At 34.8% G+C, this 6,000-nt stretch overlaps 1 long non-coding RNA gene across 3 annotated transcripts; it reads left to right on the forward strand.

Moving 5' to 3' along the window:
• The first annotated feature begins 964 nt into the window (after nt 1-964).
• Nucleotides 965-5,434, forward strand: LOC125280680. Of its 3 annotated transcripts, none has more exons than XR_007187691.1 (6): nt 965-1,979; nt 2,192-2,313; nt 2,511-2,570; nt 2,658-2,802; nt 3,142-3,201; nt 3,382-5,434. It is a non-coding gene; the product is annotated as an uncharacterized LOC125280680 (long non-coding RNA). The 3 variants fall into 3 exon arrangements; XR_007187692.1 differs by having other exon boundaries at nt 2,691-2,802; XR_007187693.1 differs by having other exon boundaries at nt 2,195-2,313.
• Nucleotides 5,435-6,000: the final 566 nt, after the last annotated feature.

Raw genomic sequence — 6,000 nt, forward strand, 5'->3', positions numbered from 1 at the left:
ACGATAAATCTTTTTGGAGATATAGCCTTAAGTGTGATTTTGCAAGCTTTCGGTCGAATTCATTTGTGCCCTATTCGAGAACGGATGGATCTATCGAAAAGCTTTTGATAACTTTTTGCAGTCATGGTCTGAAGATGATCTGGTCCAATTTTTGTGAAAATCGGAGTAACGCCCTAGGAGGAGTTCGAAAAAGTAGGTTTTTCAGAAAAATCAAAATGGCGGGAAAATTTTCATGACGGAAAATGACGTCATATAGTGCAATCGATTCATCTTGACCCAAGGAATCAGAGGAAAAAAGAATTTTGTTTCTAGCCCATACGGTTCAAAAGTTATTAGCATAAACAGAAGTGCAACTTTGGACAGCTGGTGGCGCTAGAGGGATTGAGTTAGAGACTCCAAATTGGCTATGGACACAGTTCAGACTGTCCTCTAACTGTGTGCCAAATTTCACAACTTTTTACCATACGGTTCTATGGGCTGCCATAGACTCAAGAGCGGAAGAATAATAAGAAGACCTTCGGGCTTGGCCTAATAATAATAAGAATAATAAGAAACAATAGGTGCCTCCGCACCTTCGGTGCTTGGCCCCTAATAAGAAGCCAAGAAGAACTAACGAAACAATCCGCACCTTCGGTGCTTGGCCCCTAATAATAAGAAAACTAACTGAAACAATAGGTGCCTCCGCACCTTCGGTGCTTGGCCCCTAAATATAGCTGCAAGCAGCAATTACGGGGCCAAGCAAAAAAGGGACAACAATCCAGCCAACATGGCTGGGAGCATTAGGCCAACTGCAACAGTGAGCAATTAAAGACCTATTACGATCATTTAAGGCAAAAGAGTTGGAAAATGATATATACAGTCAGTAATAAAGATTTACTGGTTTATCACTTTCGACCAATAGGTGGCGCTGTGACCAAATGAATATGGTTTGGTCAGAGTGAGGTGACAATGACACTCACTAAGGATATGACTCCCGAAAAAATAAGTCAACCAGATCAAAAGTTATAAGCATATGAAAAAAATACAGTAGGTGGCGCTGGTTTGGACTCTTTCAGGGCCTTGTGCTGATGACCCATACAGAGTTTCGAAACAATACACTAATGTGTTCACAAAATACAGCATTTTAAAACAATATTTAAAATGTCCGATGGCCAAAATGGCCGACATGGGAAAATGGATATCATTCGACTCGGCATGATGCCCCGAATTGAAAAAGACCAACTTTATCATTTTTGGACAAACCTATTTGAAGCTATAAGCAAAAATAATGGCTATATTGGCTTTTTTGTATCTCCAGACCAGTAGGTGGCGTTATGGCAAAACTCAGCATGTAGGCTCTGGTCTTGCTTGGGATGATATGTATGAGGTTTCGTCTGAATATGATAAAGCATTGCAGAGATACAGCCATAGTGTGTTCTGATGTGTTTTCTTGGTTTGCCATTTTGATCATTTGTGTCAGGTTTACTTTGTCATAATCTCTATGTATTAAAACTCCTTAGTTTATTCATTTCATTGTTACTAATTGTTTTACTTAGTTTAGTTTCATTTCATTTTGCTTTGGTTTCTGTTGGTATTGGCTACACCTTGGCTCCTTGTTATATTGGCTCTACTCTAGCCTGTCACTTGGGTCCCACATCCAGACTCCACCTAACTGTGTCATCCTCCTGGCTCCATAATGGACTTCCGAACCATTGGCAATGTATGCATCCTCCAATGTTCAAACAGCTTCCCTAGGGTCCTTCATCTGTCCAGCTTCTCCATTATCATCCACTCGAAATGGCATCTTCTTGGTTTGCACATCTTCCAACTGCACCTTGACCCTCAGATCCACCAGCATCACCTTGCTTCTCTAACATTTGGGCTTCATCTTGGTGTCTAGTGTTCCTGACTCCATCTTCAATTGTTGTCTCCCTGGCTATGCATTACTCTGCACCAATTAAGGCTCCACAATGGTTCTTCATCTGTCTTGCTCCATCAAGGTATCTCAATTACTATTGAATATTTCCTTTTTTTCCCCTGTTTTTTTTTGATCAAAGATTTGATGTTAACAAATTGAGTTTTTATAAATGACTATGTCTGCGCTATCCAATCCTTTAGCTACATTAAAGTCCTCCATGTATTCAGTTTTGACATCTTTATCGCTTCCACTTGTTCCAGCTCAGTTCATGTTTACATTTGCCTTTAAATCCAGCAGCATCAGACTGGTGCTCCAGATCTCTGGCTCTCTCTTGGTCTTCAGCCTTCCTGATTCCACCTTGGTCTTCCATTTTCTCAACTTCACCGTGATTTGCACTGCCTAAGTCTCCAATTTTGGTATCTATTTGTATAACTTCATCAAAATATCTCAGTCTGCCATATTTACTGAACAAACTATCTTCTGAAACACTTGATATAAATACATTTATTGTTTGTTAATACCGTTTTGCATATGTTTTTAATTTATATGTTAAACTTCCTAACATCACATAAAACCAGAGTAAACAACAACATTTTGTTGCATTGTGTTGTAGGACTATGCAGACACTACATGTCATCTGTCACCTTCTAGTTCTACCAGAAAGACTCAGGAGGTAAGATAAAGAAACAATGTAATTTATTATTAATCAGCAAGCAAAATATCACAAAATAAGGTTCTTTGGTGTAAACCCTGTCTGTAGCTGACATCCTGACTTTGCGTTTCCTGCCTGAAGATGAAGGCAGGGGCATAGCCGATCCCTAAAAAATATGGACAGCAACCATCCTAATAATGGAGGGCAGGATGGAGGGGAAGGTTGGCGTTAGCATCTGCAAACTCAGACATGTGTAAGTACTGATGTTTTATAGTCCAAGTGTTAGATAATGATTTGTTACATCTGAACTAGTAAATATAACATAACATTTGAGTAATTACGACAAAACTTGTGCAACAGCTTCCTTTTACAAAAGTGCGTTTGCTTGCATCCTCCTTTCATTTGGCTTCACTGAGGTCCTCCATCATTCCAGATTTAAGTTTGTACTTTCCACCAACTCCACCTTGGTCTGGAAATATTCCAGCTACACCTAGGTCCTCTGGTGCAGCATTAACTCTCTACTTGTTCAACCGTCTAACTACATATTGGTCTCTAGTTTGCATGACTCCACATTGGTCTTTTGTCTTTCCAGCTTCACCTGGTTTGCACCACCTACTCCACCTTGAGTCTGCATTTCTATAGCTCCATGAAGGTATCCCACTCTGCCATTCTTTCTCAAAAAAACAAAACAAACATTCATACTTACAAAGACTTGCTGTGAGGAAACTATTATTCATAAATGCTTTTTTGTCATATGCATATTATTTGTTGATATTCTTAATATTGCATACAACTACAATAACCAACAGAAATTTATTCTTTTGTGTTGTAGGACTATGAGCACACGACATATCATCTGTCAACATCTACTTTGCAACACTAGACGGTGCCTGCAGACTTTAACTGTTTGGCACCAATGTAGCCCTTTATCTCTCATACTCCACTATTGTTGTCATGTGTCCTAATTCTGCCTTGGTGTTTCTTTTTGTGTTTCTGAACTGGTCTGGACTACTTAAGGATCTCCTTTGTTTTGCATTCTCTTTGGCTCCATTAAGGCATCTCACTGTTCCATTTTGCTGTTGCGTATTTTCTACTGTGTTATCATCTGTTTGTTTGTTTGTTTCTTTGTTTGCCTATTATGCTCTATGTCTGGTTTATTTCATTGTTATTACTATATATTTATTCTCTTTTTTGATTCCTTATCAATGTATGTAATTAATAATACATTTTTTTATATTTTCTTTATTAGTCTGTTTTCATTCATTGAAACAATTTCTAAATACAGAAGTGCTACGTATTGTTAATAAATTCTATTAATTGTCATAATTTTTGCAATAAATGAAAAGCTTTTATTTATTTCTTTCTTTATTTCTTTATTTATTTATTTATTTATTATGATTATTATGATTATCATGTATTGCTGATTGCCTGTTTTGCAGCCAGTACTACAGCTAGTCTGATTTTTCTTACTATCTAGTACTATCTAAGCAAGTACAATATATATTTCTGTCTGTGATAGGCAGCATTACACTGTGCATTTATCTTAGCCATCCTCCATCCCAGTATCACATTTCTAGATATGCTACAGACGTCTTTTGCTGTTAACCACTGTCACCTCCTTTCTTATGGAGCAACTAGTTTTGCATTAGCAGCTGTTTCCTTTCTGTGTTTTCCTGGTGTAGTAGAGCAGATCTATGTACTTGCAGATCTACTCTGCCAAAACCAAACCTATTTACATCTGCACAACAACTACTTAATAAAATGTTTCCACTTATTCTGAGAATTGACATGCCTTAAGTTTGTTTTTGTTTTTTACCTTTGAATATTTTTTACTCTTTTCGTAATTTAATATTCATTGGACTGAACTGTTGTTAGACTAGTACCTACAATAACAGGAGTCTTTAATAAAATTAAATATATGATATATTTACTGTTTTACCCGTTATTGATGTATGGTAATATTTAGTTGAATGCTTTTCATAGTTTATTTTAATGTTCATCTTCTACCTTAGGTGTTTGTGGTGCACATATTGTAAAGCTGCCTACTCCACTTTAATCATTGATGTATTTGACATTAAACAAAATACAAAGAAACCAAAAAGAAGTGGTTTGATATTTTCTGATTAAAAATATATATCTTTCAAGCAATTTTCAGAGTTTCTGTTTTTCTAAAAATGCACAAACATTTTTTCTATATTATCCAACTAACCTACGCTACATAATATTAAAACTTTTCTCTGACAAGTACCAGAGCTAGGTTACTAATGTTTTGTTAATAGTGGTCCAACTACCAAAGATGAATTAAACCCCTAATGAGTATAACTTGCAAATCCTATCAGCCATTTTTTAATTACAGAATAAAAACTGTTATATTAATGTTACTTACTAGAGGTAGTCACATCAAAAAAAATCTTTTAAGCTTAATGTTTTTTTGTTTTTTTTAGAATATATAAATAAGTTTCCATCCATTTAAGTGCATATAAAATTGCATATATGTAATTGATTTGAGTATAGTGTCCTCTCCATCAAATTTATCAAATGTTGATAAATCATTACATGTTTAACCTTTATAAAACATAGTAAAACATATTTTTTAATTCGCCAGACATGATTGAATATATTGCTATCCATTTAAAATGAATAGACACTTTTTTGTTTCAACATAATATATATTAGACATGAAAATGCTCTATTAAAACATAAATAGTTGTAATTCAAGAATGCTTTGAAATATAGACCAATGGTTCTTGTTCGAAAGAACACACTTGTCAAATTATTTTAGAAGTGAAATAAATGATAAAAGTTAAATAAAATAACTTATAGAAGTCTAAGTTCTGAAAATGAAAATGTAAAAATACAATTGCTTATCTTTTATAATATTCTATTGCAATCATGTTTTACTCTTAAACTGCAAGAATGAAAAAAACAAAAAACACCATTCTAAATTTTAGGTTGAAATATTTCAACAATTAGCTTTCAGTAACATTTTGTTTGGGTGCAATACCAAACTTTTTTTAGTAGATGACACTCAGGCTCCATATCTGACGATTTAAGGCTGCCTCAAGTCAACTCACCTTAACAATACAGTAAAGTTATACATTTTGATCAGTTCATTGTTAATTTCACTTCCTGCTATTATATTATTTCATGATATGTATAAAGCTGTTCTGCAGAAAAAAGTTATGTTATACTTCAGCTCTGTTCAGTTCTTATTCAGTAGACTCAGTGCATTTAGATAATACCAATAATACTAAAAAATATAAGGGGTCCTCAATCAAGCTAGTCATAGAATAAAAACAATGGACAAAAAAAATTATGAAAAGCAGATAAACCAGGCAACATAGCTGAAATCATCAAACTAATAGCAACAGTGTGCAATTAAAGACCTATTTAAGTCATTTTAAGCAAAAGAGCTGAAAATCATCACTCTGTTATATTTATAAATTCATAA

The sequence above is a fragment of the Megalobrama amblycephala genome, linkage group LG12, assembly GCF_018812025.1.
Source record: "Megalobrama amblycephala isolate DHTTF-2021 linkage group LG12, ASM1881202v1, whole genome shotgun sequence".
NCBI lineage: Eukaryota > Metazoa > Chordata > Actinopteri > Cypriniformes > Xenocyprididae > Megalobrama > Megalobrama amblycephala.